Source organism: Parus major, chromosome 2, assembly GCF_001522545.3.
Source record: "Parus major isolate Abel chromosome 2, Parus_major1.1, whole genome shotgun sequence".
NCBI lineage: Eukaryota > Metazoa > Chordata > Aves > Passeriformes > Paridae > Parus > Parus major.
Genome location: NC_031769.1, coordinates 141,913,665 through 141,924,768, shown reverse-complemented (window position 1 = coordinate 141,924,768; position 11,104 = coordinate 141,913,665). Strand labels below are relative to the sequence as shown.

Genomic DNA, 11,104 nt, shown 5'->3' with positions numbered 1-11,104 from the left:
TCCAGTGTTCAGATTTCCTGTCTGAGTGTTTGGATTTCCTGAAATCCCTGCTATCAGCCCAAGTGCTGTCCACTGAGCAGACCTTTTTCTCTCTCTCTCTTCCCCCTACCCCACCCCCCGCTTTTTTTTTTTTTTTTTTCTTTTCTTTTTTTTTTAACTTTGCTCACATGGTAGGTTTTCCTTCCTGCTCTTTCCAGTTGTAGTGCCTGTGTCTCCTCACCGGTCAGGACATTTATGGATGCTGATCAACACTCTTAGGCTCCAGAACTCTGAGGATTGCCGTACATTGGATTTCCTTTTTATTATTATTATTTTATTTCACAATATTTTATCATTTTGTGGCTAAAAAAAAAAACCTGAAGAAACATGCTGTTTTTCAGCTGCCCATGGGAGAATATGTTTTAGTCTGAGATGGAATAATGGCCTTAGGCTTGAGGAGCAAATCTGGAATGGGAATTCAGTCTGCACACGTCCTGGTGAGTTACAGCGCGTCGGGCTGAGCGTGGCTGGTGCGGAGCAGCTCAGACAGGGACAAAGGCTGAGCCCGTCCTTTCCATGTGGCTGCCGAGAAAACTGCGAAAAGCAGATGGGTGAAGCTGAACTCAGAACTTCTCCCAAAAAGAACAACCGAAGTCCATTTCTTAGTTCCTGAAAATGCACACACTGCTCCACAGCCCATGTCTAGGTGAACTTCGCAGCAAAAATGTGTAAGGCCGGATTCTGTGAGTCCTTTCTCATGTAAGAAACTTCTACTCACGTAAACAACCTCAGTGACTTTAAAAAGAGCTCATGTAAGAAAGCACTTGCAGAATGGGGCCCCCATTGTAAATTTCAATGTCTCACTCTGCAAAAATTAATTTTAAAAGAAAACCGAGCATTTTCTGATTGTCTTTGCATGTCTTCTTGGCCTTTTACATTTTATTGTGGATCTAGATTTAAGTTTTAAGAAGAATCCGTGTGCCAACTATTTGCCCTATTGTCTCTTAAATAAGTTTGCAGTAGGAGTGACAGTGTATTCCGTGCTGCAGTTCTGGGAGGCCAGAAAGGGGCTTTCTGTTGTTGGAGGGAAAATGCTGAGTGCTCTGCTGCTCTGAATGAGCAGGAAAGCTGCATTCAGACATGGGGCTTAGCTAAGGTTTTAGCTTCGTTTTTGGATGTGAGAGTTCATGATGACATTATCAGCCTTAGGTGGTTTTAGCTAAACCACAGACACAAATGCAATGAATTGACCAGTCTTAAAATGAGTAACTCAGAATTAGAAAAGGAAAAAAAAAAATCTTCCTTTCAGGACTCTGAAACAGATTTCATTATTGGCATCCATGGAAGTTTTTGCTGGAATAAGTTGTGGAAGATAAAGCACCATCATGTTGCAACTTTTGTTCTGTCCCATGGCTGGAGGCTGTGGTTGTGCTGAACATTCCTAAGCTGCTCATTGGAGCCAGTCCAGGGATTTGATTCTCTAATTGTAGGGGAAAAACTTGTTTCAGGAATTGTGTAGATGTAGAGAAACATCTTTAGCAAAGCCAGTTTTTTATAGCAATTTTACTTTTTTATAGTAATTTTACTGTTTTTCTTAGACTATTGAACAAATCCTGAATTCTAGTGTACAGCACTGCATGTCAAACAAGAGACTTTGATATTTAAATTTTTTTGGGGGGGTTAGTAGGACAAAATACTTTTCTTCTTATACCAATAAAGAAAAAGAGCCATTTTCCAAGTTCTTTGCCAAGATCAGAGGTTTTAAACTAACTGCCTGGTGTGCCAGCTATCTGTACAACCCTTTGAACATGATCCCACTGCTCATCTTCAAGGTTTTGTTTGGTAAAAGTGGACAGTTTTCTGGAGGAGCCAGACCAAACTAATGTCTGCCTGGGAATCTCCAGGAATTCAGTTTTAATTATTGACATGGGACAACAGTGGTCAATGTGTATTGATATGGTGGCATTTTATGCATTGAAAGGTCAGTTCTTGCTGTGTATGTAGGATGTACTCTCATTCTAGTGGGTTGACTGTCAAAAAAAAAAGACAGGAGAGCCAAGGAACCCCTCACCTGAATTAGACTGGACCATGGTGTCCTGCCTTGCAGTTACGATGCAGTTTGATGGTCTGTGGTTGTGGATGTGATCAAACTGGCTGTAGCAGAAATGTGCTCCTCTCAAAGATAGCAGAAGGGTCAAATGTCATCAATGATCCACAAAATGCAAAAAATACAGATGAGGGGAAATATGAAGACTCATCTAAGTCTACCCAAATCTCCTAGCTTTAGAAATTTTGTTGGCCCTCCTATGAACAATATCCTTGAGACTGGGTCAGTTGTGGAACTTTTGGGCCCTTTTTGCAGGACTGTCAGAACTTTTCTGGTCTCAGCCAGGTTGGAAATGCTGTGGGAATAGTTCTTTTGGTGGTATTTTGGAATTTCCTCTTCTGCTCACACCCAGAGCAGGAAGTGCAGAAGCACAACCTTCAGCTCATTGTGTACGGGTTTCTTTTTATAAACCTGAATTCTCTACCCGCCCCTCTCCTTTTTTTTTTTTTTTTTTTTTTTTCCTAATAGCCCTCATATAGGATTAAGGCTCTGTTGTATTTAGAATGATATTTTTTAATAAATTTTCATATTACAATACTAAGAAATAGTTCCTTGCTAATTCCTTAATAAGTGATTATCACACTAGTTTTCAATTGTCCAAGTGCAATATTCCAAATCCCACATTCAATAATATCAGTGTGCTAATGCCCCCCAGTAGCTGCTTCTGCTGGCATTTACTCCTGAACCTTCGGGAGCATGAGGACTAACTGGAGAGCAGGATCTACCTACTCAGTTGCCCATGAAGAAAATCTGTAAATTCTACTTTTATTGTAACGAACTGCACCATTAAACTCTAAGATAAGACACTTCTTGCTTTAATGTTCTTTCCCTCACACATTTTACTTTTCTGCATCAGTGAGGGGGTTCGACTCATGTGCCCTCACTCCATGTGTCCAACTCACTCACCATCACGACTGCCAGTCCTCCTGCCTTTCTTGCTATTGTTGGCAAGTATGGATAAACAATTTTGACAGGTACAGAGTCCTGCAGAGCTAACTTCATAAGCAGAGTGATGTTTCACTGCTCAAATGATAAATGGACCAGAGGAATTAAACCACTTTCACCAAAAATGTCCCCCACATCCAAAAATTTTTAACCCTTCCTCTTCATGCAGTTTTCCTCAAAAAGCAGAGAATTCTTGTTTCACACCTAAGAAAGCAGATCACGTTTGGATTGCATCTTCCCCCTCAAGACTGTCCTAGCCATGCTGTGACCCCTTAATTTGCCATTTTAGAAATGAAAATAAAGTTAAGATGGATCTTAAAGTTGGTCAATGGCAAAATAATTATCTCTATCTCCATTTGGGTCCACTCTCAGATACACTACATGAACAGCTCTGCCAGTCATGATTGGAAACTCTCCATGAGTTTGTAAGACAATTTGCTCCTCAACAGTTTCATAGACTTGAAAAATACAAGGAAACACAAGCAAAGGGAAGTTAATTTACTTCACTGTAATCCTCTGTAACTTAAGAAGATTTAAGCAGATGCAATGGAATTACTAAGGGGATTTGAGTTTGGTGCTTGTTTTGGGGTGTTTCTTTTTCTATTGCTGTTGGCTCCGAGTCTCTTTCTTGGGCTTTGGGGATCTGCAAAGCTCCAGAGGGCACAAGGAGGGGGATGGAATGACAGCCTGGGTCATTATTTCATACACTGATTAGCAGCAGCCTCAGCCTAGCTCACACATCCCTGTGCCATGTGGCACCCAGGAGCTAAGCTCCATCCTGCTGAAAAGGGTGAGAGGTGATCCTTGCTCAGTCCCCCCCTGAACCCCAAAGCTGTGTTCAGTCCCACTAAGTGATGCTTTTAGTTTTAGTGCATCGTCCTCTATCTCGACTGGAATTAACAAAATCCATCTGTCTCTGTGAGTCAGCAGAAAAGCATTCAGCTTTTATAAGAGTTAAGGGACATGGGATAGGACAATGTCAAAGCGCAGAAGTCTTCCCCCAGCTTGGCACTTGCACATCACGCAGGGAGAGGGGGCTGCATTTCCAGTTCCTGTGCACCAGAGGAGCTGATTTACACCAGCAGAGGATGGGGCCCGTGGTGTGTGTGGATACAGCTGCTGTACAAGGCTCCTTTCATCAGCAAACAAATGTGCAAATGCCGTCACCCAGCACGCACTGTGACACGGCGGCTGCTGGCACTTTAGGAAAGTCATAAGATAACTCTATTTTCTTCTTATAAAAAAAATAAAAATAAAAATGAGGAAGTCTTCCCTCTCCTCTTCTGCCCCCACTGCTACCACCCTGGCTTGAGCAAGTTGATCCTTAGGTATTTGTGTGGGGGTTTGTTCTCAGTGGTTAACCACATAACAATTTGAAGCATGTGGCTCACTCAAAAGAAACTGCCTTTAAACATTTGCAGACTGTAATTGTGTTGGAGAGAGCGAAGTCCCGGCTGGGGACTGCTGGCCGCCCTGGGGCTGCGGCAGCAAGCCCTGAACATCCCTCAGCAAGGTCCCATGAAGAGGGGACAAAAAGCTGATTCGGTATCTAGGAACTTCTTTTTCTTGACAATGCTTTACAGCCAGGGCCAGATGTTCCCACCTCATGTTTTGTGTCTTTACTTGGTGTGTCAGAACAAAACACCCGACAGGAAACAAAACAAAGAGAAAAGGGTGGCAGTGTGGGGGACACAGTATTTTGGCACGCCACTTTCATAAATAAAGACAGAGGAAAAAATAACAAATTGGATAAGATTTGCTGTGAAGCTGAGAGTGCTGCATGATCCTTGGGGGAAGGGGTGAGGCAGGCACTGTGGCACTAAAGAGCCAGGCTCTGCAGGGCATGGCAAGGAGCAACCCTGTTTGTGGTGGTAAAATGCTTCATTAGAATTCTTCCATCCCTCAAACCTGAATTTGTTGGACAGAGAGGAAAGCCTGGAGAAAGGAAGTGTGCAAACAAGATGAGTAGTTGTGCTTGCAGGGGTAAAGATCCCAACGCCTGCATGGTGCCTCAGCACTTGTTATCCTAGAGCTGTGGGGCTATGCAAACATCCAGTTTTAGAGAGTCTGGGGCTTAAGGAAGCCACTAAAACTGAAGACTGCAGCGTTTCCCCATGGGAGAAGATGTCTTTGAGACATTCTGCAAGTAGTCTGTGACTCCCTAAGGCCATGGGCTTTTAATTGCCATCTGATCCAGTGCATCCTCAGTCCATGGTTAAGAGAGCCTCTCCTTAGCTACAGATATACTGTGCTCCTAAGTGTTCATTGTGAAAAATAACAAGTGCAACTAGTCTTCTTCACCCAACTACAAGCCTCACTTGTCATTCAACAGATAAAAATACTGTATCTGTACAACTGTCAGAATGGCCTCTGATCTAGGAAAGCAAATGGCTTTTGGAGTGTGGCCTTAAGGCTGAAAAGTTAAACTAAATTGGAGAAAGGGTAAATAAGGCCTTGCCAAGTCTTCTCTCATGGCTACAGTGATGGAAGCTGTAGCCTGGTGGCACAGAGATGGGATTGGATTCCAATTAGAAATTGAGCTGTGCTCCCAGGTCCTGGGAGGACCTGCAACCCCACACATTCCTCCATATCTGTTCTCCGATCTGGTGAGAAAAATCAGCTCTTAGTCCGTGGCTGAACAACACCCCTGGGTTTGCTCCTTCTGTCTCTGAATTATGATGTGACCATGGGCATGTCACTGCATGGCACTACCCAGACCAGAAGCAGGAGAAGCATGGCTGGCTCCCACTTTCCTTTTGTTCATCTCTGCAGCAGGCAGAAGGGATATGTGCGTGGGAAATGCAGAGCACATGGTTGATGTTCTCCCCAGAACTACTGGGGCAAGGAGAGGGAGATGTCTCCTGCCAAGCCTGGCACGGCTTCATGTCCTTTTTATAGCAGCTGGCCAAGTGCACAGAGAGCAATTTTGTCCTGGCCAGACCTGCCAGCCAGGGAGGCAGCAGGACATTTCAGGCACTAGGACAAGCCTTGTAGTATCTGGATTCAACCTAACACCAAGCCCTTAGCAGAGTGTATAAAATCATACAAGCCAAGACTTCAGGATCTTGTCTTCAGCAGTGGGTGACACATGAAAGGTGCAAGAGTTGAACAGGGAGGACAGGTAGTGGTATTTCCACAGATAATGGCCCCAGTGTTCCTGGATCTCATCTGGAGGATTTTCTGAGCTTTCAGAGCTCATGCTTAGGATGGACTTGTCCTGCAGATAGTTGCAACATGCTTTGTAGACTTTTTCCTACTTAAAGTAATACACATTTTAGGCGTCCATTTTAAAAAGGCTCTTATAGATACAAGAGATTGTTAGACAGAAATGGGTAGGCAAAGCTATGGAAGGAATTTTGTCCTGAATTTATGTAGTTATTAAATCATTACTGAAAGTGAGGGTACAATCCTAGTTTCCTACCTGATTTGTAGTCGTGCTATACACTGAATTTTGTAGAAATATTCCAGATTAATTTGTGAGTAAATAAGATCTATGCCAGCACTGTGTAACTCTAGTGATTTATTTATTTAATTTAGCATGGAACTATATTGCTACTTTCCTTCTGCATTAAAATCCACGCAGTTCAGTATTCACACAAATTAATATGCCTACTGATGCAATTATTTACATAGCATATTTGTCACAAAATGTGTAAGTCTGCATTCTCTACTGATGTAGGAGCTCTACTGGCTCCATCCATCAGATAAGAGGCAGGTTGTAGTTGTACATCCTTTAATAATTATTTCAGCAGGTGTCCTTTTATTCCTGTTCATAATTAGTAGCTGAGTACTTAGCAAAGCTTGTCAGGATCAGAAATTCCTACAATTCAGTTGTTTTCTATATGCATGAACAAAGAGGATCTCTACCTCAGTAGAATAATTTCTAAAGATATTTAAAAATAATTAAGGTATTTAAAACTAATGGGTACCATAATTCTACATTAAGTACAGAGCTTTTGAATTATGATCAGCCAGCAGGGTATAATTCTGATGTGTCCTAAATGCATCTGATTCCAGATTTAATCAATGGTAAGATTGGTTTTAGCCGTAATCTCAGATCTCACAGGTCATTTAAACTTCATCATTTTTATTTTCTGTTTCTGAACTATGGTAGAGAATGATCTGTCATATTTCTGTGTTGACCAGGATGGGGTTAAAAATCCAAGATGATCTACAGCTGGTATTTATTCTCACTACCTAGACAAATGGGATTTGGCTCAGTGGAAACAAATTTCCTTACTATTGAGAATATTAGACTTAAAGTGCATCAGTAGCAGAGGAACAAGGATAAAAAGGTGATTGTAAGTCATGTTGTGCTGGAGCTGTACAACAGCCTACCTGACACCTGGTCTGAATTACAGAAGTCTCTTGATGGCTGAGATTTATGCTTTTCTTCTCAGAGTTCCTTGGAAGCTCAGAGCAGTAATTAGGCTGTTTCCCCTACAGGGTGGTATATACATGTCTGCACAAGGTATTTCATAAACTCCTACACTTTGTCCCCTCCATTGCCTTCGAGCACAGAGGACAGCCTGGCTGTAAGGTTCCTCTTCAGTGAGAAACATCCTTCCCTCAAGGATCATTTCTGACACTACTTCTGCCCATTTTAAGAGACTTTGGTTTCCCAAACAGCCACAAGTGGCTGACACGTATCTCCTGCTCAGCTCTGGGGTCTGAAATAGGCCTATGTTCTGTGAGTCACATCAGCAGTGTCCTAAGCAAAGGACTGCAAGAGCTACAGCTTGAATAAGAGGGTTAGACTTACAGGTAAACTCCTACCCTACATTTACACCATTAGACAGACGAGGCATAAGAAGGAACACAACCTTAATCAGTAAGACCAGGTTTAGCCTGATCCTAAGGAAAACAGGGTATCTTAGAGAACACTTTTCGATGATACTGGTGCTGAAAGACACCGTCCCATTTAAGGGACCCTTATCCAGGATGTGATTTACATCCTGGGGAAAAAAAGTAACTTGTATCACAGGGATCCATATTATTTGAATAGGGTTTAAATAATGTGTCACTGAGAACTCTGCAGTGTCTGTAGCCTGTCTACAAATGACACTGAGGCAATTGCATTGTGTGTGTATGTGACACCCCAAGACTTGGACCCCCCTTCAGCCAAGACAGATGGAGAAACAGAGGTCTCAAGAGCTCCTGCACATTTTGTAAAAATAGGCAGATTGCTAGAAGGAAAAAAGTACTATTTGAAACCTCTAACTACCTCCTCCCAAAGGGAAAAGCCACAGCTGCTGTGAGGCTGAAAGAGAATTTCCACAGGAGTGTAATGATGTGCTCACTGGAACCCAGGAGAAAAGCTTCCACAGCATTTGCCACTCCAGGCTGCCCATAGGGGGTTTCAGAGTTCTCAAATCCTCTTGGATCTTGGTATAAATTAATGCAAACCTGTGTGTGCCAATGTGGTTTTAGGAACAATAACAGTTCAGTTTTGCTCCTTGCAATAAATATCACAAGCCATTAAACCACCATATTAATGCAAGAAGTGTTTCCTGGAGATAATAATGTCCTGACATCAGTTTTGCTTCAATACTAGTGCTGGCTGCTAGTGCATTGGCAATGTCTTGAGAGGACCCTGTTTGCTAAAGCTGGCCATTGAAGGTAAAATCTTAATTAGTAATTTTCAAGAGATGGTTGCCTGGAATTTAGAACTTTAGCTCATAACCAATTAAAATAGATTGGATTAGATTATTTCAACATCCTTTTGAAAGTGAGGTCTATTATTTTAGTCTAGCAAGGGTTTTGCTAGACAAGAGTTCAGTGCTTCCTCTCAAGTATCCCGGTGCAGGACAATGTAACTCTGCTCTGAGCTGCAGAACATCTGTTTTTATGATTCAAGGCCTGTTCTGAATAGAAATCATCAGGTGGGTCAGGCTGTTGGAGATAGTCAATTTGAGTTTTGCAGAAGGGCACTAGGCTCCCTTCAGAATGGGAACTTAGATGGGAGAGAAACAGGGATGCCCAGAAAGGCCAGGTTTGAGCTTTTGTTCTTTAGCACCTCCAGCCGTCTGCAGCATCTATGAGTTTACCAGGTTTGGCAGGAGACAAGTGCTGATCATGAACACCAGAACTGAGCAATACCAGCCAGCTCCCACTCCAGGAGCAAACTGCAGCAGGTTTTGCTCTGGTTCCCACAGATAGAATGCAAGGGAGGAGGAACACCACAATGACCAGGCAGCATCTGTGTGAACACTGACAACACCCTCTGGTTTCAACAGTAGTTATCATGAGAAAATAGGTTTCTGCTTTGTCCTTTCTTGTGCATGGCAGAAACAAACAAGATATTTTTTTTCCCAGAAAGGAAGCAGGTTCATTCTGGAATGTGCTGGGCAGATCAGGTTCTTCTAAATACTGAAGGATATGTATGTGGGATTTCAACATTTTTAAACCCTCCCAGGATATTTGTGCAATATTAATTGTGTCAGTTACAGCACTGTTTTTGCAGCAAACAGTAGACCCAGTGTAAGGAAAGCTGACCTCATTTGTGTTGTTAGGTCTTTATTAGAAGCAGAAACTATTTGCAAGGTAAGAACTTCCCTCACAGACACTATGTTTAATTGGGGAAGAGTTCTCTTACAGGAATAATATTCTTACTTCTGTTCACATCTGCATAGTATTTTCCTGATCAGGAGATCAAGAGGATCTGAACAACTGCTTCTCTAAGTAATAATGAACAGAGAGCTGTGCAGTAAATCATAATGTTCAATAAAATGAAAAACAAAATTTGGCTGGAGATTAATGGCTGGAAAGGGACTTACTGAATTAAATTGGATCAGATGTTCCCTGGAAAAAAAATCTGAGATATATTCACAGGGTTCTGTGGTGTTGGTTTTGTTTTTCTCAAAGGAAGATTTAACTTGATTGTTTTTCAGCTATTAAAAATTTCTAGGCCTTGCAGAGTGATCTTACGGGCTTGTGGGAGAGGACAGACTCTGGCTGGAAATTCTGGTCCCACTCGGGCAGGGTGGGGAGGGGGATGAACACAGAACCTTCCTGCTACACAATGCCACAAACTGCTCAAGTGTTGCAGGGGTATTGCATTTTTACAAGATAAGAAGGGCTGACTTCAGTTCCCACGTTCAGGGGCAGATTCATGATCACAGGTCTGCTGCAAAGACTGACATCCCTGAGTTCTCTAAGATTGTGCTCAAAGGCCAGCTGCACCTCTCATGTTCCCTGTTAGGTGGTTTAGGTGCCTCCTTCTTACTGTGTTTTCTCCTATAAACCCAGTTCTAAGTGTCCAGCCCTTCAGATGTTGGCTAAAGACACATATGGGCTGTGACTCAGGCTTTAGAATTTCCCCAGGGACTAAGGCCCTCTAAATCTACCCTTGACTTGGTATTTAACTGCCAGATTTGCTTGTGGCTCCAACCACAAGCAGCAAAACATTGACACTTCAAGAACTGTTCACCAAAGAAACCGACTTAAAACTGTAAACCAGTGATGGGAACCGACATTTCCCACTGGTGCTGGTGGTCTGTTGAATCAGAGATGTCTCTTGTTTTGTCAAGATCCAGACTCGGTTCATTAATACATCAGATGAGGGAAACTAAAGCTGCATAAATTGTCACTGATTGTGCTAGAGATACTGAAAACTTTTTTCCCCCTTCAATTAATTTGGTGAACTGAAAGTGAAACAGACTCATAGCAGGACGGATGAAAAGGCCCTCCTCAGCAAGCGTGGTGCTGAAAGTAATGCACACATTTCACCTGCTCTCTGCAACCCAGCACATCTGCAGTGCTGGGGTTAGAGACTTGGCCTTATTAACTCGTGCTTCTTAGGCTTTTGTAAAAAATGGACTTAACAACAGTTGCCTAGAGCCAGAAGAAGAGGAGAAAGGCTATGTTATTAAAGCCTAGAATGTAATACCATTTTAAAATTCATCAAAGAGATCAGAGCAAATTCTCCAGAGACTGGGGACTTAGTCATCTCAGGTTTCTCCAGCTCATTTAGATAATTGCCCTTGAAATAGCTGTTCTTTCTTTCTTTCTTTTTTCTCCCTTCCCTTCCCTTCCCTTCCCTTCCCTTCCCTTCCCTTCCCTTCCCTTCCCTTC

General features: G+C 42.5%; 1 protein-coding gene across 4 annotated transcripts in view; it reads left to right on the top strand.

Annotated features, from left to right (window-relative positions):
* Positions 1-227: 227 nt before the first annotated feature.
* Positions 228-11,104, top strand: part of ASAP1 (ArfGAP with SH3 domain, ankyrin repeat and PH domain 1) — a 143,580-nt gene continuing 132,703 nt past the window's right edge. For 2 of the 4 annotated variants that reach the window (XM_015617107.3, XM_015617104.3), the window contains exon 1: positions 235-476. The gene's annotated coding sequence lies outside the window, so the exon portion shown is untranslated. Of the gene's footprint in view, positions 477-11,104 lie in introns of all 4 variants that reach the window. The other 2 variants (XM_015617106.3, XM_015617105.3) reach the window with 2 other exon arrangements.